This window comes from Macaca thibetana, chromosome 3 (genome assembly GCF_024542745.1).
Source record: "Macaca thibetana thibetana isolate TM-01 chromosome 3, ASM2454274v1, whole genome shotgun sequence".
Classification (NCBI taxonomy): Eukaryota; Metazoa; Chordata; class Mammalia; order Primates; family Cercopithecidae; genus Macaca; species Macaca thibetana.
The window spans coordinates 87,577,261-87,600,555 of record NC_065580.1 but is presented as its reverse complement, the minus strand read 5'-3'; the positions used below and the strand labels follow the sequence as shown (position 1 = coordinate 87,600,555).

Genomic DNA, 23,295 nt, shown 5'->3' with positions numbered 1-23,295 from the left:
ATGCTGGGAAATATAATCATTTAGCTGAGTCAATAGGCCCTTAAAGTGAATTTGCAGTTTTATGATGGAGAAGGAGAAGAACAATGGATTTCTTGAGATAATCAGTGGTCTTTGTGATACTCTGCTCTTTTGGTTATTCAACTCTTTCCATGTGCATTCCTCTCCTACAAAAAGAACACGCTTCCTCTCCAGCAGACATGAACCAAAATCGTCCCCAGTTACTGCATTTAGCTCAAAGTCCAGGATCTCTGGGTGACGTACAGTTCTCTCCATCAGGTCAAAATATTGACCGTCATAATCTGGTGATCTGAATACTAAGAAAATCCTGCCTGAGGCACACTTGCTACACTCTGGCAGGAAAGGAACAGCACAACAGTAATAAAGCCTCCCAGACGGAAATGGGAAGAATGACCAACACAGCACACCCACTGGCTGAAGCAATGATAAAATCCATCTGGATTTTATAATTCAATAGAGTTGAAAGATGCCCAGCCCCAGCAGTGAGGTTGGTTCCTTGGTTTACCCTTCTTGTAGCTTCTGGTTCTGCCTTCTGGGAAAGCACTCTTAGCCATTCTCTGTGACCCTTTGGTCTTTTCTCCTGGGGGACTTCTCTATGTCCACTATCAGCTGTGGACATAGTGAACTAGGTTCTGGAGTGAATGGCCGACTGGGGACCTGCACAGCTTTCACAGCTCCCTTCCAACTGAGACCCAAAGCCCACTCAAAAGGTTTAATTGTCCCAGGGCACTGTAGACCAAGTTTGGGGTCTCTTTGCCAATGTCATTCTTCAAATCTTAGTAGGCTTCTATTTGTTTCCAGTTAGTTCCACATACAAATAACCAAGATCTTTTGTGTACTAAGTTTTTCAGCCCGGTAACTCTCATTTTTATTTGCTGTCTTCTCTTCATTATCTATTGCCCTCTCTCTCAAATGAATGGGAGCCACTAAGACACTATTTGATAAAACAGGCTTGGATGGGAAAATAAGAACCCTAAGCTAATACTTTCAATCTAGCTCCCATTGTCTGCAGAGAGCTCTTGCTTGCTTGCTTGCTTGCTAGCTATAGCTCTTGCAGGCACTGTATTATCTCCTACTAAGGAGGGCTACGCAGCTTCCAACACGTACAAGTGCTCTGATTTGAGCTACGGAAAAAGAAGGCTTTTTCAAAATTTCAGCACCTCAAATCACAGGACACATAGGCAATTTATGCCACAGGATACTCTCAGAGAGAGCCTTTGTAGAAACCAATGTGTTTCCTGTCTGGCATACTGTAGACCGAGCTCCTCTCTCACTCCTACAGGACTTTGCTAAAAATGGCAAAAGGTACACAACACCCACTAACATTCTGATGTTTTCCTACCATTTCCTTCCCTTTTGCTTTCGCTCTAATTCATATGTGGTTTGACTTCCAAAGGACAAAAAGTGACCATGTGACCAGATATTTTCCTGTGCCATATTAAGAGTTATTCGTTGTCCAGCCTTTGCTATCTGAGTACCCACTACCTAAATGCCTCCTCACGACTAGGCCGGGGCACATGCTGTTGAGTTCTGTTATTGCACCCCACCTCCAGATGCCAAATTCTGTATTTGTTAGGATTCAGCTTGTATATAAATAAAACATCCCAACATAACAGAGTCTAAACAACATAGGGTTTGTTTTTCTCTCACATAAAATAAAATTCGGCCAAGTTCAGTGGCTCATGCCTGTAATCCCAGCACTTCGGGAGAATAAGGCAGGTGGATCACCTGAGGTCAAGAGTTCAAGACCAGCCTGGTCAACATAGTGAAACGCTATCTCTACTAAAAAATACAAAAACATTAGCCAGGCGTGGTGGTTGGAGCCTATAATCCCAGCTACCTGGGAGGATCAGGCAGGAGAACTGCTTGAACCTGGGAGATGGAGGTTGCAGTGAGCCGAAATCATGCCACTGCACTCCTTCCTGGGCTACAAGAGTGAAACTCAAAAGAAAGAGGGAAGGAGGGAAGGAAGGAGGGAAGGAGGGAAGGAAGGAAGGAAGGAAGGAAGGAAGGAAGGAAGGAAGGAAGGAAGGAAGGAAGGAAGGAAGGAAGGAAGGAAGGAAAGAATTAATTCTGGGGACAAATATGCTAGGAATCCCCCCAGAGCAAGGAATAAGCATGCTTACTGTCCAGTCTATGAAAAATAATATCCCTCTGCAGAGCAAGGCCAGGCTTTCTGATTTGCCCATTATAAAATACTTTGGTTCCTAAATTTTGGGTTCATCTCACGTAATACAATTCATTGCTTGTATCTGACCCTCTTCATGTCACCCTGTGGGACCTAGAATTCAAGGGAACACTACAAATGCTACTACCTAGCAACTGTGGCTGCTATGAGTAGCACAGCCTCGTGTTTCTGACCCAGTGGTTGCATGTCTTCCTTCAGCATCCATAGAACTGTGAGAGGCTAATTTCTTAGCTTAGCACCAATTATTAGGGCAAACTCTCAGAGCCGTTCCAGTTCTCAATGGATAAAACAGATAATAAATATTAGCTCTGTTTCCAGGGTGAAAATTGTGCTCGGGGAAGTAGTCAGAGTCACCTAAATTTACACAACCTATGAAATTTCTTCCCACCCTCATCCAGCATGCATTGCCCCACCCATAGTTGCTTCTGTGGAACCAGAAATAGTTTTGGTGAAAGTTGTGGAAAGTGGCTCTTTGTCTTAGAAGCAGGTCTTGATGCTAGGATGAGGCAAAAGTGTCTCTCAAGGTGCAAAATGTAACCAGGCACTCAGACTCAGATGCGCAGCCTGCACTTGCATGAGGCTGAGAACGAACGCCTCCTTAAATACTATGCCCTAGGACATTATGCCAGGCGAAATAAAGCAGCCACAGAAGGACAAACACTGCATGATTCCATTTATATGAGGTGTCTGAAATAACCAAACTCATAGAGGCAGAGAGTAGAATGGTGACTGTCAGGGGCTGAGGATTACGGGAAAGAAGAGTTGTTGTTCAACAGATACAAAGTTTCAGTTATGCAAGATGAAAACTTTCTAGAGATGTGCCGTACAACACTGTGCCTATGGTTAACAATATTGTATCATACACTTAAAAATTAAGAGGGTAGATCTCAGGTTAAGTGCTTTTACCACTAATATCAGACACACACACATACACACACACACACACACACACACACACACACACAGACACACACGCTAACAGCCTCACTTAATCCTGGCCCTGATTAGAAGTCTTCCAATCTAGTACTTTTTCTGTCTTTAGATGGATTTCCTTCTTACCTACAAATATCCTTACATTTTCTAACCCCACCATATCTGTCCTCAAAATCTGTAATTTGAAACAAATCTAAGACACATTCACCCAGTATCAAATAACTGCCAACCACTTAATACTATACGCACAGCACTGTTCAATTCTGAAAGTAAGTTTTGCCACAGAAGGAGCAGTAAGAGTAGAATCTCAAGGATTATACCGAGAATTGTATGCTTCATGTGAAACATTCAAGGGAGAATTTATGGTTGGGAGGGACACTGATAAAATACTTTTAAAACACATAAAAATCATACCACTCCATATTACCAGGTACCAATACCATGTTTATCCCTTAAATCTAGAATCCAATATGTGAGGGTTATTAATAGCAAAAAGAATTTTTTAAAGAAATCCTAACAATTAATTTCAGAAGCAGAGATGGCCTCATTTGTCCTTTTAAAAATGGAGACAAGGGAAGGCTGAAAAGGCACTTCTATTCACAGTCATCCTCACTTTGGTCGAGCCACGGGAAGAAATGAAGGGATTCTCCATCAGCCAGATGGTGCGAGAGAGAAGTCAAGCAAAGACAAACCTTCGATTCTCTCTCTGCCTGGAAGCTGCTGGCATCTCCGTCCAAGTGCTGAACAAATGGGACTTTGTGTGCTCTCATAAGAGATCTCTTTGATGTTCTGGCATCCCGATTGGCAACTTTTCATATCTGGCCATCTTAGAGCAGGGGAGATTGAGAAACAGAGAGAGGAAGAACCAGGGGAAGAAGGCTGGCTCCAAGCCCAGTGGGTAAACATGCTGGCTGCCTTCTCACACAGATTACTTTTCAAAAATGAAAAGGGAGTGTTCAGCTTCGCTTGGAATGAAGATGAGGAAATGACTCTCAGCTGTCCACACACAACAAAACAACCAACCACTACAGAGTAGGGGAGCCTTCCATCCAAGGTAGACCAGACGGGATTTGTCTCCCAGACCCAGAATATATGTTCCCCTTCAATAATGTTTATACTGATAGTATCTTCAGCATCCTGACGATGGGGACATTTTAATGAGATCCATAGTCTTTACTTTCTGCAAAGAACACACAGTCACAAACTTTCCTTCAGGACAAGAGCAGCTTTGCTTTTCTGAGTGCTTTCTTAATCTAATTATATAGATGGAGGCTGTGTGGCCTTTTGTTCTGAGTTTAGAGTTATGGGTTTGAAAGTCTGAGGTCCAACTGTAGTTTTATACCTAACTTCTTGTGTGGCCCTTCACAAGCAATTATTTCCTGTCTTATTTTTCTGAACTGTTGAAGGGATTAAGGTGGTAATAATGGAGAGGGAAGGGGTTTATATCTAGTTTTAAATTATTAGAATTGATTTCAAGACAACAAATTATCAAGCATCTACTCTCAACTTAGCAGTGGGCTAACAGAAAGAAGAAAAATATATAGAAGAAAATCATAGGGACTCTGTGTCAAGAACCTTATAAATGACTTGACAAAACTTAAGTATCATACATAAGCAAGGTAGTATCCAGTCTGATATATATAACTGGATAACATTAGCTATAAATACTGTAATAATTAGAAAAAAATTAACACATTGCTATTAGTGGGGTTATTTGGCAGAGGTTTATAAAACAGAATAAATTTCAGATTAACTGTAAGAAAAAAGAAATAATGTACTGACTTGTAAAGAGGAGAGGTAGTTAAAAAAAATAATTCCATCTTTTAGATATAAAATAAGCACCAAATGGCTTTATCATGGTTAACATCAAGGTTAACCAAAATATTATCTGATTCTCCTGAGTAATTTGGAGACCTATTAAATTAAAAACAAATGCTTATGAAGAGACACTTTGCCGAATTTCTAGGGAGATTATAGCAGGATTGCCACAAGGTAAGTGACTTTTTAAGATATTGAGCCATTGTATCTGGTCCCCTGACTCCTAACATCATCCCAAAGTATTTTTTTTAACCTACCATTTCTTCATATTTGTATTTTCTGTTTCCCAAAATGACAGCGTGTTTAAGCTTTGTTTAAAAGGCTTAATGTTGTACATCTTAAATCTATACAATAAAAAATAAATTTTAAAAAAAGGTCATTGAAAGTATCTTTATGTGAAAGATGTAGCAATAATATGACATATCTCCTATTTTCTTATAACTTTTCTAGAAACTAACACACATCCTTACTTTGTATAGTTGAGTGCTTTGTTTGTGAGAAGTCTTTTTCTTCTAAAATTCTTAGGACATCACCAAATTTGCAGTGTTTCCACTCATGTCATCTGTGCCAGTCATATTTTCATTTTCAACACACTGTACACACAGGCGGACACACACACCATATTCACTTGCCACCAGTAAGTTTTAAGTTTAACACATCTTAAAAGAGCTTTCAATGGAATCAAACAGGAAAGTTAAAGAAAGCATAAAGTCTATTCAATTTTATTGTCTCAGCATCTATCTGTAAAGATAGTACTCTAATTTCTTCTAGATATGTAGTATATGATCCAGGACTTGTTATTAAAACTGGATAAGGTGAAACATAAAAATAAAAATAAACTGGATAAAGCAAAACACAAGCCTAGAATAAAGTGACCTGCATTTACATTCACAGATCTGCTAATGATTACATATCCTAAAAGTAACCTCTGAGAATATGTGATCATTGTGTGCTCTAGAGATGCGGCTATTCTAAAAGAGAGAAGAGAGAGGGAAGAGACCTTATAAAATGAAGTCTATATGTTTTATCTGCAAAATTAAATTTTATTTTATTTTATTGAATGAGAAGTGAAACTCAACACCGGACCTATTGATCATAGTGATCAACCTGTAGCTAATTAATTTTGCAGAGACATCTGTAGTACCATTAAGGAGTCTTGCCAACTCTCTCTGACACTTGACACTCTCTCTTGACAACGTCTTACCCTAAAGCCAAAGATGGTAAACCAACTCACCAGTGTGAAAGATAACATTTGTTGGGAGTCATAGGCAATTTTTAATGGAGACAGCAATAAAGAATGTTTTCTAATTTAAAACTGACATAGTTATTTCCAGACAAGACAAGAGTAAGAGGGACTAGGTTTATCCTCTCCCATGAAACAACTAAAAATATGGACATAATATATGAAACTGTGATTTCCAGACATTGGACATCAGGCAGCATAGAACAGGAAAAGACAGGAAACCAAAAAAGAACTGAAGTCCCTGTTGTTGCCCCAGCTTTCTACTTGGAGAGAGATTCCAGGTCACAGTTCGGGGAATAGAAACCCAGGAGGAGCCTGGCAGAGTCCCAGAGCTGAGGGAACAGAGCTGGGAGGCCAAGACAGCTAGAGTTCATAGGCAGATTCCCAAAAGAAAGCCACACACAAGGGTGTGCAGAGGGTCCCTTCTGAGCCTTCAGCTGAATTCTGATCAGCACACAACTGAGGAAAAACTATGCAAGTCTAGCAAAAGAAGCCCCTCCAGGATCAATATCCAAAGATCACACAGGGACAGGAATAGGCTGGGTTCCCACCAGCCAAAGTGGAGAAACTTCATAAGTCACAGGACATCAAATTGAGCATTCAGAAGGATATCACCTCAAGAGGGGGACAAATTAGCTCTAGGCTAAGGGCTGTTCTAATGCCACCTAACAAAACTTAAAATCTACCATTTGAGATCATTTATTTCTCATCCTTGGGGAGAACTATCTTTGAGAATCATCTGGTTCCTCAATAAATATTCGTTAAGTGCTTAAAGATTGAATAGAGATTTTGACTTGGTCCCAATTTCAGCTCTGATTCCTGCTATACACGTGCAAAGAAGGATACAGTGAGAACATCACAGATGTGGAAAAAAGCACATCACTCAGTTTCTACCTTGTCTTCTACTTTGAAGTGTTTTCCATTTAGCAGGAGATGAATCCAACTCCCTGGATAAAGTCATAGGACCTAATGTCCCCATAAGTTCAACTTGTGATGGCAACATTGGAAAGTGTTTACTTCCTCATTTTGAAAGGACAATGCACCCATTGTTCAGTAACATTACTGCGTGGTTCTTATGCAATTATCCACATAATTAAGGATATATATATATATAATAACAGAGACCATGCTGTTTTCCACCCGTGACATTTGCTTACAGCTTCATTCACTATTAACGAAACCATGAATTTAATCAACTTAGTAATGTTGCCATCAGAATTGGAAGCTTGTTTTCTGAGGTTGGTCTCATAAACCTTTTGCCGAACAGAGATTTTTCTTTTAATTGGAGGATTTCACAGTTTTATTTGAAAAACAACAAACAAAAAGTGATTTCACTCAGGATTTCCCACCTGTTTGATAAAAAATTACATATTCCTCAGGAAAACCCTGATGACATAAATACTAAATTGTTCACACTTGCCTCCTCCAGCAAGCATGGAAGGGTGCAAGATCCTGTAGCAACATGACTGGTATTCTTTGATTTCTGAACCCAATTGCTACGGCCAGAGGATAACTGATGACTTTTCTGTTGGCAGAGTCTATTTTGAGAGATTGCTTGGAAAGTGGTTGGCTGCAAGATTTCAGGGGCTGCCTGGATAATATTGGAGCCAGGTGCTTCTCTTCCCTGCCCTCTCACTACTGGTAATTGCTTAGCCTCCCTCACTGAGGGTTTACACAGATGACAACAAGCCTTTGGATGAAACCATATTCTTCTTTGTTGATTTTTAACTCATAGTTATCCTTAGCTTAGGAGAAGTCACCAGGATGGCTCTATGACCACTATCCAATGCGGAAAACCACAACTTCTTGTGTCATTCCTGAATTCAGCCATAGGCCAGATAAAGGCCAAATACAAGGAATATAGGAGGAAAAATCCAGAGATCACCTCTCTCTGGCTTCAGTCCATTTCAGTCCTTATTGAGTGTCTACTACTTTGAAAGTCAATGGAGGGAGGAAAGAATGAATTAGAGTCTGTTTACCCTTATCTGATATGGGCTCTGAAATGTTACTCACACCCAGGTACTTGTTCATAATGCTGGAAAGGTCTGTCTCCTTTTTCCTAGGTGATGCAACTAGTACTTTTTCTTGCAAAAGGAGAGGTTCATATTAACGCATATCTAGTTAAGAATTCATTCCAAGAATTTAGATAAAAGGAAAAGTTGAGATCGACTCATTAAGCCCAGAGTTTAGAAGAAATTTCCAATTGATTTGCGTTTCTTTCACAGGTAGTTTTGTTTTGTTTATTGTGGGTTTTTTGTTTGTTTTGTTTTGTTTTGTTTTTTGAGATGGAGTCTCACTGTCACCAGACTGGAGTGCAGTGGCGTGATCTAGGCTCACTGCAACCTCTGCCTCCAGGGTTCAAGTGATTCTCCTGCCTCAGCCTCCCAAGTAGCTGGGACTACAGGTGGCTTGCACCACCACGCCCAGCTAATTTTTGTATTTTTAGTAGAGATGGGGTTTCACCATGTTGGCCAGGCTGGTCTCAATCTCTTGACCTCATGATCCACCTGCTTTAGCTTCCCATAGTGCTGGGATTACAGGCGTGAGCCATGCCGCCCGGCCCATAGGTAGGTTTTTTAAATGTATTTTTAAAAATCTGAGATTCTTTATAGCATAGTACCTTTTACAGTAAAGAAACTTTATCTGAAGTGTAGCATTTTCTTCAGTTTCCCTTCATTTCTTTCTTCTGTTAAATTGTAGTAAAATTAAATGGTAACTCATTATTTTAAAATAGCACTACAGTATGATCACATTTTTATAACAATGTCTCTGCCCATCTGCCTACACAACTATCCATATATATATATACACACACACACACACACTAGACATTTCTCTCTATATATATAGACATATATAGGTATTGATATAGATATAGATATAGGTAGAATAATTTTTACCTAATGTTCATGATGGTGGGATTTATGATAATGATATTTGAATGACTTTTTTTTTTTTTTACATCTTCAAACTTGAATGGGTTTTGGGTTTTCCTTGTTTTTTATTTAGTATGATTTTTATTTATTGATTGATACCTTGTTATTTTCAAATTTCTATTCAAAATATGACTGTTTCATTTTTTAAAGACAAGCAAAAAAAAAAAGAAGTAAAATTTTAAAAAATCCTTGTAAAGACATCAAACTATTTAAGGACTCTTTGGAAAATGTGTCCCTAGATTGCTGGTTCAAGGACTGCAATATTGAGTGTAGATGTGGGTCTCTAGAAAGGTAAAACTAGCATAAAACCATTTTGAGAGAAGTGGCCACCCTGTCTTCAGATTACATCATTACACTCGGCACACATCAGTCTCAAACACGAGGACTCTCAGGCATTAGCCCGTAACTACTATCAAGCAATCTTTTCTATACATAGCCTAGACTTTGTTCCTAGTTTTTCCCTTTTATACATAGCCTAGACTATGTTCCTAGTTTTTCCCTTTTAAAGTCCCCTCCATAAATAAAAACAAAAGGCTTTGTACGCTACCCACTTATTAATTCCTACATGTCAAACAACAGTTTACTCTCCTAACTGCGTGACGAATTAATTTCACAAGACACTGGGTAGCTGTGTCAAGCCTATTGCTATGGCACCCAAGAGACAAAGATTTCTGAGGTTGTCAGTGGTAATGGATATAGCAACAAACAGAAAGCACTTTAGTACTATACTGAGACTTTGAGACAACCAGTAGAAAAAGCAGTTAGAAATTCAGACAAGCCTAGGAGCAAGGTGAAGAAATCCTGAGAGAACTATGTAGAAAAACAGAGGCTATAATTATGGAATAAAAGGGCTTTTGTTCTGGATCATATTTTATTACCACCCCAAATGAAGCTCATAAAAATACAGAAATTTAGAGAAAGTACACAAGCATAAAGTGTGAAGAAGTGGCAGCATCTATATAATATTACTATATAATCAGGGGGTAGTAGTGGGAATCCTTAAATTTAGAAACTTATTTTGTTAATTCTGAAGATATTTTGAGTGGCTTTCCAAAATTAAAAAAGAATAATAATTAGAAAAAATGTAAAAATTGTGGTAAGAAGTGATAAAGAAAAAAAATTAGTAAATATTTTATTCACTGGGTTACATTATGAAATTTTTCAAAGAGAAACAAACATATGTCTGGATTCTGTACTAATAGAACCAAGTCTTGAATCATAGCAACATAAACCATCACCTGAGGACCAAACTATGTTTATAGAGAAGTAGCAGTAAACACAAGACAAAATCTGGATAGAGAAGTCAGATCATATGTTACACTCCAAATAAAAGTCTATTTTCAATGACCAAAAAGAAGAAATAAAGTGGTATGATTCTTAAAACACCGTTAAGTTCTACAGAAAGAGCACCCAATGTATTAATGGACTGTTAATTCTAGGACAAACAATTGTCGAACTCTCCATCTGCACAATACACAACTGTCCACAACAGGTACCGCCACCTATTTAACAGTATTAAAAATACATTGGGTACCTGTCTACTTTGAGCTAGCTCCAAGCAAATTACCCAAAGTCACAGAGCATTCTCTTCCAGTTGCCCAACCTGTTTAAAAGAGCAGGTGGGGATAAAATTATGCTCTTACTGAACTGGTGCCTCTGTGCATTTCCAACCCAAGTATGATTTCAAAGCATGTGAGAGTTTGTATGTTTTATTTGCTCTCCTCCCCAGATAATTAAGATATTGTTATATTTAGGAAAACTGCCTCCTTGGTCCCTTGTAAATTCCAGGAACTCTAATTTAAGATCAAACCTCTAAGGAAAAGTTCATTCATTTGTAAAGGCTTTTTTGTGTGTATGTCTTTGATAAAAAGTCTAATTGGCTCCGTTTCTTTTTGAACATTTTGTTTATCCACCTAATTATCCTGGGAAAACTGACATGTTTATCAAGTTAAACTAAACAATTACACAGTAGAACAGACCCATAAAACAAGGACCTCAGGAGGGGCTGCAGATCCATTGGCCACTGGTTTGAGTTTGTCTTATTTTAAAAACGTATCGAATTCAGAGAATTAAATTCTCATAAAGGAAAGAGTGCATCTTAAGTGCAGCTATTAAGACAAAGTTTGTTTTATGAACTACGTGATCATGGTAGGTCCATGTAATCACCATAATTAAAATTCAGTAGGTATTCATGTATTTAACAACATTGACGAGCTTGTTTCAATCTGTCTTCTTTGAATTCAATCAGCAGTTTATCTTTTAGATAGTTGATGCCCAGACTTGCTGCAGCATAGTGCCCTCTGCTGGTCACACTGAAACACTGCACCATGAGGAAAACAGAAAAGAAGGTTCAAATAAAAAAAAGGAGTGACTGCAAGGGAATGGAAAAAGGAGAGAGGCGGAAAGGGAAGGAAAAAGAAAAGGAAAAGAAAGTAAATAAATAAGTTAAGTTGAGAAATATAATCTTTAACCCCCAGGATATGGCACACATTAAAAATATAGTGTGTTTGCCACACAGTTATGGTTGCTTAGTAAATTGAGATTGTGCTTTCATTGAAAAGAAATATTTGTCAGACTTGAAAGATTAAACAGTAATATTGGATTGAAACTGTTCTGAGACCATTTTCTGGTGATGTTAAATTAATTTAGAAGATTTTCAAAGTTAAGGTGCTCAAAAATCACCAATCGTCAGACAGATGCAAATCAAAACCACAATGAGATTACCATCTCACACCAGTCCAAATGGCTATTATTAAAACGTCAGAAAATAACATGTTGGCAAGGTTGGGGCGAAAAGGAAACACAATACACTGTTGAGAATGCAAATCAACTCAGCCACTGTGGAAAGCATTTTGGAGATTTCTCAGCGAACTAAAAACAGAATTGCCATGTAACCCAGCAATCCCATCACTGGGTATATATCCAAAGGAATATAAATCATTCTACCAAAAAGACACTTACACTCATATGTTTATTGCAGCACTATCACAATAGCAGAGATACGGAATCAACCCAGGTACTCAGCAGTGGTCAATTGGATAAAGAAAATGTGGTGCATATATACCATGGAATACTGCAAAGCCATAAAAAAGAATGAAATCATGTCCTTCACAGCAACATTGATGTAGCAGGAGACTATTATCCTAAGTAAACTAATGCAGAAACAGAAACCAAATACTGCATATTCGCACTTACAAGTGGGAGCTAAATATTGGGTACTCATGGACACAAAGATAAGAACCACAGACACTGGAGATTTTAAAAGTAGGGAGGTAGTGAGAGGAACAAGACTTGAAAAGCTACCTATTGGGTACTATATTCACTACTTGGGCAATGAGATTATTAGAAGCCCAAACCTCAGCATCACACAATATATCCATGTAAAAACTTGCACATGTACCCCCTTGAATCTAAAATAAAAATTATGCTCTTAAAAAAAAGAGGCAAGGTAAGGGTCAATGAAATACAGCGACATCCTCTCCTTCCCATAGTGTCAATCCCCTTTCCCCAGACCAAGATTTTCAGATTCTAATGGACATCAAGAACCTCCTAGGGAGCTTGTAAAAAATACAAATGATTTTTGCTCTATGGTTAAGGATTCTAATTCACTGTACTGTAAACTTCAGAATATTAATTTTAATATTTACCCTTAGAAGATAATGGTGAAGATATTTTATTCCCCTCAATTAGAATACAAGAGCCAATGTGTACCTGGCCTCCTTGTTCAGGTACTAAGAACCCCAACCTCAGTGCTCCAGGAGGGTTTACCTTATCCAGGTATTTGCATGTCATCATCATCATCAACAACAACCATAGTTGCTATAATTTATTGAATATTTCCTATGTATCAGGTACTATATTACCATTTCCTTACATATTCATGTTCCTTAGACACTTAAGGCTTTGAAAATGCCTCTGCTTTCTTTCTTTAATATCAAATTCTATATGAAAGAAAGCTAGACCATACTAGTGCATAATTGACCTCAACAAATGTTAGTTTTGCTTCCCTTTCTCCATGTTCCTTGTTATTTTAGATCGAATAATTAACTATAGGTTAACTATATCAAGATCCTTATTAATATTGACAAACTCCTTGTTGCTTTCCATAATTGCTCAAAGGTCAAGTTTCATGGAACACAGGCATGATTCCCTGATTTTGAAAGAGATTTTAATTTTCTTCAAAACATTTTGAAAACATGTTTTGATAGCATTAATAATGTTCAAAGAACAACTGGGAACATACCTGCATTCTCTGAAATGCATTTATTTGTGCGTCATTCTGCTTTTCCCTCTCTCTGGTACTCAATTATATGTCTGGTTAGTTGCCTCTGCATTCTTTGTGTGCTAAGGAGCGACAGCAGAGAAACTGATGAGATTGCGTTCCAGTTGAAACGAATTCCTTTATTTCATGTCAATATAGAACCTGATTATTTCTCAGTAGCACCATTAAACAGACATCAGCAGGTTTTATGATAGAATTATTTCATACCACTTCATGTAATTTATCTAGCACATGTAGGGTAATGTGTATCTCATAAAGCTGGTACACTTCAATAAGAAAAAGGAGTTGGCTATTGGAATGAATAGGAGCCCAGAAGAAGTTACCAAACTGAATTGATGAAGACTCATTCAGGTGCAATTTGCATAAATTTACTGAAACTGGCTTAAAGGGGGAAGGGATCTTTATTGGCATATGTAACACAAAAATCAAGGAGTGATACAGCATTAGGCAGGTTAGATTCAAGTTCTACAAAGATGTCCCCAGAAAAGTTGCTTAATTCATCTATAAGCTTTGTTTTCCTCTATGTTGGTCTCATTCTAACATAAGCTCTTTTTCTCTGTCTTTGAGGAGTTAGACATGGCCCCTTAACAATCTCAGAAAAAGAGCCAGTCCCCCTTGCAGGAGTTTCAGCAAAAGACTTTGGTTGAGTCACTTGTTTGTCCCTGAAGCAACCATTGAACAGGAAAGGAGAACACACTAACCAGACCAGGGTCCCGTGCTCAGCCCTAGAAGAAAGGGATGGAAGCTCCCAGCAAATCACACTGAAGGAAAATGGGGCGAGAAACTGGCAGGAAAAGAAAAATGCTTCCTGGTCTGATGCGTCCTCATGAACACTCACAGAAGACATTTGTCAAAAACAAAAAGATTCATAATTCTATGGCTTAAGAATCTGGAAGTGAATGTAACTCAACATGGTTGGAGAACCAGCAAAAATGCTGTTCTGGTTGAGTAAGTCTGAATCTCAAAAGAGGAGTAAAGAGAGGGGGAAGCTAAAGACTCCAGTAAAGATACACAGAAACAGTTACAAAAAAGAAAGCACACTAAGATGCCCAACTTTCAAAATAGAAAGAATGCCAATATACTTTCATAGTCAATAAAATGAACTTATTACTCATGTTTGAAACAAAAAGTGGTTAAAAACCTAGACTTATTTCTCAAGACAAATGTGTTTTTGAAGAACATAAAAAAGAACTCTTGAACTCCTAGTTAGCTTGTGTTCTCTGAGTTTTAGCAGAGATGGCTCATTGCTACCCAATAGCTATTCTCATCTTCTAAGTAATACAAATCCATTTTCACTGGGGTTGCAGTGCCCCTGGACAAAGATTGCATTTCACAGCCTCTCTTATAGCTATCCTTACAAATGCTCATTAGAAAGCTGTGGCCATTTCATGAAATTCTGGTAAGAGAGGGTAAGCAGGGTACTTACAGAAAGCTGGCTTGGTGGTGAGATGTCTTGTTCTTTCCACTTCCAGCTGCCTGGAAGATGGAGGCAATGGAAGGAACTCCAGCATGGTTCAAGCATGGTGAACCTTGAGGCTGACAGCCAAGTCTCTGCAAGCTACCGTAGCCTAAGGGACAGGTTCACCCAACACCTAGGAGTTCAGGTGATTCGAGAGAATAAATGACAGCAGTGAGTGCCAATTGAGAAAAGAGATATATGGGGGATGATCACAAAAGGAAGAGTGACCATATAAAGCAAAGAGAAGATAGACAGAAGCTGGTTACTACTAAGAAATGTTAGAGTGGGAAAATGAGCAAATGCAGACTAATTGAGCTGGGAAGCCTAGTGATTCAGGGGACAGACTGTGCAAGTCAGTCTTGCCTAAAGAAGAACTACGTACTGCTCATCTTTCTTTTGTTTGGGTTTTGGGAAAAATAATCTAGGTTCATTTAATTGTACATTGGTTGTTTGTGCTCTAACAGTTTAATATCAGTATCTTCTTTTGTATTCCCTTTGGAATATCCAGGAAGGAAACAAAAATCAACAGCACAGATTTCTGCAGTGCCTGGAATGACTCTGCTTTTTCCATTTGAAAGCACCAAAAACCATCCTGTAATGAAGGAAAAAAACTCTAATTCTGGAAATATGGGGAACCTAAACTACATGAGATTGGCCCCATGGTCAAACAATAGTACTTTCCTACCAGAAAAGAAAGAGAAAGTCCAAAGGCAAATTTGCAAGGAAAAAATGCCCTCTGAGCCTTTACCGTTCAGATTAAAGCCATCAACTTATTCAGCCATCAGGAGAACACACTCCAAGTTTCTAAAGGAGCCAGTAAGCTGAATCATTGCATATTAAATAAACACGCTGAGTTGAATCACAAAGTAAATAAAGGCCTCTTCTGACATAAGCTTGTATTTACAGAAATTCTGTGACTAAAAGCAACTTAAATTTGGATCATTAAAAACAAAACAAAACAAGTTTCTCTAAGTTTACGTTAATTATACAATGCATACAGAAACCCAGGGCCTGACAAACCATGTAGCAAAGTCTTAAAAATTAGTTAATCAAAAAGCATTTTTAGCAAAAATGAAGCTATCATTTAAAACAGAAATAAGCCTATTCTCAGACTAACTCTACCTATAGATGAAAAAAATTATCATCATGATGGCACTGGTGATTATGACAAAAGTCTGTAAAAATAATACAGATGCTGTTTTTTAAGAAATTCAGCATCACCTACTGGTTCAACATCTCTGGTTACTTTGCAATCAAAGTACTATAGTGGAATTAAATAATCTATACCTCCAAACAAATTAATTGATAACATATTCCAATATTTAGGGAACGATTTGATCTCACTCTTCAGTCTTCAACTACTTTTTATTTTTAGTCTCAAAAAATAATAATATGAAGAAAACAAAACCAGCTCTTCATCCGAATCCTATGAAGAGTCTGTTGAAGAATCTCAGATCAGGAAGATTATTACCTTTAGGCGGGTCTGCCTGTGCTGGGCAACTGGCTGCACCTTGAAGATGTACATATGATAAATAAGCTGTGGTCTTCTCATAAAAATGGAAAAGGTTTCTGGGGAAAAATGAGACAAGTTTTTAAAACCACTAGGAGTTAACCAGCAAAATAACTGTGAGGAGAAAAAGAGGATGGGAATTCTAACCAGAGAGCAAAACTGCAGGAGTCCAAGAAAGCAGGAAAAAGGTCTTGTGAAACTCACAGGTAATACAGTGAAATTGAATGTGGCTGATGGAGAAGCAGAGCAGCAAAAAATGAGACCAGAGAGTTAGGCAAGGGCCAGATCAAGTGCTAAGGGCCGATCAAGTGCTAAGGGTGCCATGCAAGGAAAAGTGGACCTCATCCTGAAAGCTGCTGAGAACCACCAACGGGTGCTGATGGTTGCTGCTGCCGTTCCTTTAAGGCAGCAACTTGATCAAATTTGTGTTTCATAAGGCCACGCTACCAGCTGTTGGTTAAATGGCATGGAATGGGGAAGGCTGGAAGCAAGAGATTGTTAATCATAATCCAAGTAGAAAGTATTGAGAGCCTGAAACAAGTCAACTGAAGTAGGAGGGGGAAAGAGGAAGAGATGTGTAAGAAGACACAACCAATTAGACTGGATAGGATTTAGGAACTAGGGGAACATAAGACCCTGATTTTTATTGAGAGACAGTATTTATAACTCGGATTCTGGAGTTACGAATGTCTCTTGGAGTGTAGCTGGATATTAACTCATGGAGGAATTATAATGTGGGAAGTGACATGTCAAATGAAGGGGCAGTGGAGATAGCAAGGAAGACAAAACTGGGGATAAAAAAACAGGTATGTGGCCTACTGCAGGGTAGTTCAAGCTAGGGAGGGTAAAGTGTCAGGAGAAACACACGAAAACTCCCAGATCTGTGGCTTGGATGCCATAAAAGTACCGGACACTTGTTGAGACATGAGCCTTACTTTTTTCTTTCACAATCAAGACAAGTGAATTATATGAAGCCACGCACTTATTCCTTAGATGTGTCAACTATAGAGACATTAATTTTCAATCTCCAGAGCTGAGAATTATTCTAGAAGCATAGTAAGTACTAGGTAAATATTTAGATGTATATTTGCATTAACACTAAGAGAAAAAAAATAGTATTAAAGCAAACTTGAAAGTGTTCAGATATAAATGCACATATTTACCAATATGTACCCTCATATGTGTTACTGCACACTTTTGTAACTTTTGAGAATTTCAGGACTCAATCCCTCAAGCTGTTCGAATGCTATATCCAAGCAAACAACAATCCCAGTCATTTTAAAACTGGTTCCAAGTTGTTATGAAAACTATTAGCACAATATAACCATCTTTTCTAATTACACAATTTAAACAATAATAATAGCAATTCTTTTGTCTGTAACTCCTGCATCAATATAAGGAGAATCTTATGTCTACAAAATAATCAAATGTGACTTTCAAGTTAACACTGTTGGCAGTATTCCTGAAGAGTTCTCATTTCTTGCACATTTTTTGGCATAACTGAAATCAAACATTTAAGGTAAATAGATGACCAAAAGCAAGGTGGAAAATGTTTTTTCTTTTTATCTGTGGACATTTCAAAAATTGCTTGAAGACTATCACCTAATGGTTATCATGCTTATGAAATGAGATCTTATCATTCTTATGAAATATCATTGACAGTGTCAGGGACAATTTTTCAAGTTACAGGCAGCCTGCAGAGGGAGGTGTATCTTCCCTTGATTCTCTCTTTGAGGAGTGTGAGATGGAATGTCTCTGGCTCCTCTCTCTGATGCCCTTTTTGCTCCTCCAGAAGAAAAGAATAACTAATCTGATTATCCTGAATTTGATGTTCATGGACTATGTTTCACTGTTGGAGGCTTGCAGCAGCTCAAAAGCAAGAATTAGTGCAAGCACTTCCTCTTTCTCTGCTTACCCTTAGGTGAGGTGTGACCTCTTCCTCAAATGCTTCTTCTTTCAAGCAGTTAGCAAATGTGAACTATGCTTTCCCCAAAGGCTGGGAGGAGGATGCCATTCACCCCGTATCCATTCTCAGAGAGTAGATGTGAGACTGGCCTGTAGACTTATTCCATAAAAGCTGGTTGGGCAACTGGATCCCAGAGTCTACTCTACCTACATGATCATAACCCACTCCTCCAACAAGCACCCCTCAGCATTTTCATTCTGAGATTTTGATTTTCAGTATAGGAGGAAGAATACCTCACTTTAACCTCTAGTCTAAGCTACATTTTCTTTAACCAAAAAGCTCATCATTGGATGACTTCTCGTCCTAGCTCTAAGTAATATTATGGCATCTTATGGTTCATGGCTTGTGTGCATTCTCTATATGAAAACTCCTCCAAGGAAGAAAATGTGCAGATAAACCAAATCTCTGACCAATAGCCTACTCAGAAAATATGTTCTCAAAAATAATTATTAATGAGAATTTTGGATGATCAAATAAAAAGGTGATTTGTAAGGTGAAACTAAGCAGGTTTATTCAGTATGTTCAATTTCTACTGTATATTATAACCTGAATAGTAAACTCCAAAGTACTTAGAAAACTTGTCTTGTGTTTTTAACTTTGAAAAATTGTGTATGTGCATGTACATGTATATGTGTGTGCACAAAATTTGTTTTTAGAAAAATGCATAAATAGTCCATTTCACACACTGGTGTAGATTTTAGTGCAGTCTCTTAAAATTTTTTATAGTTCCTCCCTTGCCTTTCCCCCAATAAGAATATAATCATTTTCTTTCCAACTAGTCATCCCATTTTAATAATCTATTGTTCTTTCTTTTCTTTGTGATAATGTTATTATATGCAATTAAATATACATACATTACTGATTTTACCAAATGGTATATTATATACACTTTATACTCACACATTGACACATTCTTCTATTCCTGGGCATTAGCTTTTTGATACAGTTTGGCTCTGTCCCCACCCAAATCTCATCTTGAATTGTAGCTTCCATAATTCTCACATCATGGGAGGGACACAGTGGGAGATAATTGAATCACGGGGCTGGTTTCTCCCATACTATTTTTGGGTTAGTGAATAAATTGCATGAGATCTGATGGTTTTAAAAATGGGAGCTCCTCTTCACAAGCTTTCCTTGACTGCTGCCATGTAAGATGTGACTTTGCTCCTCATTCACCTGCCGCCATGATTGTGAGGCCTCCCCAGCCATGTGGAACTTTGAGTCCATTAAACCTCTTTACTTTATAAATCACCCAGTCTTGGGTATGTCTTTATTAGCAGTGAGAGAACAGATTGACACACTTTTCTTTCTTTCTTTTTTTTTTTTTTTTTTTTTGTCATTTCAAGCAGTCTCACTACAAATATCTCGTTCCTATATCATATATACTGGTCTTTTTATTAATTTTTTTTATTTCTGTGGGCTAAATTCACAGGTGTGAAATTGCTGAGATGAAAGGTATGTGTATGTCTAAATTTAAGAGGTTCCACTAAATACATTGTCCCAAATGCTATAACAATTCATATATCTACCAGTCATTCATGAGTACCCATTTCCTGCATTGATTGAGTTTACTCATCTATTAAAGTTTTCATATTGTTTGCCTCTTTCCTATTGAATTGTATTTTTTCTAATTGTAAATTTGTTGTTGTTTATGTTAAGTCTTTCCATTCAAGAATAGGGTGTCTTGGCCGGGCGCGGTGGCTCACGCCTGTAATCCCAGCACTTTGGGAGGCCGAGGCGGGCGGATCACAAGGTCAGGAGATCGAGACCACGGTGAAACCCCGTCTCTACTAAAAATACAAAAAATTAGCCGGGCGCGGTTGTGGGCGCCTGTAGTCCCAGCTACTCGGGAGGCTGAGGCAGGAGAATGGCGTGAACCCGGGAGGCGGAGCTTGCAGTGAGCCGAGATCGCGCCACTGCACTCCAGCCTGGGCAACAGAGCGAAGACTCCGTCTCAAAAAAAAAAAAAAAAAAAAAAAAAAAAAAAAAGAATAGGGTGTCTTTTCATTTGTTTGGATTTTTTTTTATATTCTTCATAAGTCAAGAAGATGTGATAGTTTCTTCATATATATCCTGTGCTTCTCTTGTTAAATCTATTATATAGTATTCATCTATATATTTTTTACTCTCTTTTTTTTTTATTTGAGACAGAGTTTCACTCTTGTTGCCCAGGCTGGAGTGCAATGGCACAATCTTGGCTGATTGCAACCTTCGCCTCCCAGGTTCAGGCAATTCTCCTGCCTTAGCCTCCTGAGTAGCTGGGATTTACAGGCATGTGCCACCATGCCCAGCTAATTTTGTATTTTTAGTAGAGATGGGACTTCTTCATGTTGGTCAGGCTCGTCTCGAACTCCTGACCTCAGGTGATCTGCCCGCCTCAGGCTCCCAAAGTGCTGGGATTATAGGCGTGAGCCACTGCACCCGGTTCATCTATATTTTAATAGAATTTTTTGTATTCCACCTCTAGGTGTGTATAGCTAGTAGAGAAAGTCTATTGATTTCTGATTTATATTGTGCTACGCAACTTATTAAATTTTTATATTAACTTTAAAATTTTTAAACAGAATATCTTGAATTTGTATCATCAGCACAAAGAAAATTTAATTTCTTTCCTGTGCTTGTATCAATTATTTCTCATTTTGTCATAAATACCTTAATTAAATTAATTAGGGAAATTTTCTTCTTTTTCTATGTCCTGAGAGATTTTTAAGTAACACAAAACAATGTATGTTTTAAACATTTTTTTAACTTTGCAGATAAAATTTAGTAGTAAGACCATCTGGTCTTGATGAAATTTTTAATGATATTCCTGTATCTTCTATGGAAATTGCTTTGAGTATTATATTTTCTTGGATCAATTTTTGATAATTTGTATTTTGATAGAAATCATCTGTTAAATTCAAATTTTTAAATTTGCGGCTAAAAAGTTGAATGTATTCCTTAGTGTAGTTTCTTTCCTTTATCCCATTTGAAATTACTTAAGGATGAAATAATATGATGCCTGGGATTAGTTGCAAAATAATCTGCAAAAATGTGTAGAGGTGAATGACACTTATCTTCATGCTTATAATTGTTGAAACTGAGTGATGAATCAGCGAAGGTTAATCACTCTGTTTTATTTTTCTAAAATTTTTACATAATAAAAACAAAAATTCGTGGACATGTTCTAATGTTTGTTTGTAATATTTAGTTACTATATAGACTTAGGCACATCGTTTATTCTTTCTCTATGCTAGTGTCAAGAGAGAAATCACAATTAAATGCTTTACTAGTAACCTTTTATTAAGAAAATCAAGGCTGGGAGCAGTGGCTTGCACTTGTAATTCCATCACTTTGGGAGAGTGAGGTAGGAGGATCACTTGAGCCCAGGAGTTCAAGACCAGCCCGGGCAACATAGGGAGACTCAATCTCTACAAAGAAAAAAATGTAAGAAAAATTAGCTGGGCATAGTGGCACATTCATGTAGTCCCAGCGATTCAGGAGGCCAAGGTGGGAGGATCACTTGAACCCAGGAGATTGAGGCTGCGGTGAGCTGTGTTTAGAATTTCAGACAGAGAAAGACCCTCTCTTGAAAAAAAAAAAAAAAGAAAGAAAGAAAGAAAAGCACTAAAATTAAGATCATCAACTCTGAATTTTCCATTCATCCTCATGTACTTTAAATACAGTGAGTTCTCATGTAAAGTTTTGGGAATGTCAACTTTTAAGTAAAACTATGCACAACAAAACCAATTTTACTATAGGCGAATTGATATAAAAGGCAGCAAGATCCTAGGGCATAGTTCTGGTCACAAAAACATTATGGCGCTTCTAAGTAAGAACCAAAACACTTATAATATTAAACATGGAAATAAATGAAAGCTACATTTAAGAAAGATGAATAAAAACAAGTAAAATAATTATTTACCCAATTTTTGGTGAGTCAGTGAGTGACTGTGGTCACAGTGCAGGTGGGTTAAATCAAGGAACAAAAAATTGCAAAGCAAAAATTGTCAGGAACACCTACCACCCACCACAAAGTTCAGAAACAATCATAAATGTTGTGGACTCGCTGTGGGATTTCCTGCCTTGTTGTTTACTGCCATGCATTTGTATGATTATCGTCCACTTTACAAATTGGTATTTTACAGTAATTTGTTTTCAACCATTCATTTTTCAACCTACTTAATCCAGCTCAGGATGGAGGGTGGCTGGAGCCTCTCCCAGCTCTCTCCTGCTTAACCAGGCCTAAACATGATGCCACTGCATTGCAGACTCACTCAGACTGGGCCTAAACATGATGCCATTGCATTCCACACTCACTCAGACTGGGACCATTTAGACACGCCAGTTCACCCAACGTGCCCAGCTTTGGGATATGACAGGAAACCCACACAGACATGGGGAGAATGTGTCAATTTCATACAGATAGAGGCCCCAGATGGGAATTCATTTTGTTTTTCTCATCCAGGTTATAAGGAGACAAGTTGAACGAAATGACATTATTCAAGGACCTGCTGCATTTGGTCTGAGTGAGTCTTCTTTGCTTTCTGTTTTGGATAAAGAGTTGTCTGTCCTCTTCTTCAAAACTAACTCCCCTCACTTTTTCCAACAACCTATCCAATTATCCTTAGAGCATTTTATATGTGTTCCATAAATCTCATCTGCACTCAAGAAGGCACAAGCTGACATAGATTTAAAATCTGTTTGCTGATTATAGCCACCTAGCAAAAGGATAAATCATAGGACACAATTTCTATTTCTCTCTTCTCTATGAAAAGAGGTATCGGAACACCCAGTTGAGATGACTGAAGTCTGGTGACTTCTTCTAACCAGCGATGTATGCATACCCTAGAATCACTTCGGGAATGCCCCTCAGAAGGGGAGGAACAGATGTGCAAGATCACCCAGGGCAACCTTTAGAAATGTCGGCAAGTAATCCCCTTATCCAGGGAAAGCACGGCAT

The 23,295-nt window shown here is 38.1% G+C and overlaps 1 long non-coding RNA gene across 1 annotated transcript in view; it reads right to left on the bottom strand.

Moving 5' to 3' along the window:
- Positions 1–4,065, bottom strand: part of LOC126951341 (uncharacterized) — a 38,912-nt gene extending 34,847 nt beyond the window's left edge. Inside the window, exon 1 of the long non-coding RNA XR_007724436.1 lies at positions 3,832–4,065. This is a non-coding gene — a long non-coding RNA (uncharacterized LOC126951341). The remainder of the gene's footprint in view (positions 1–3,831) is intronic.
- Between the last annotated feature and the right edge of the window lie 19,230 nt (positions 4,066–23,295).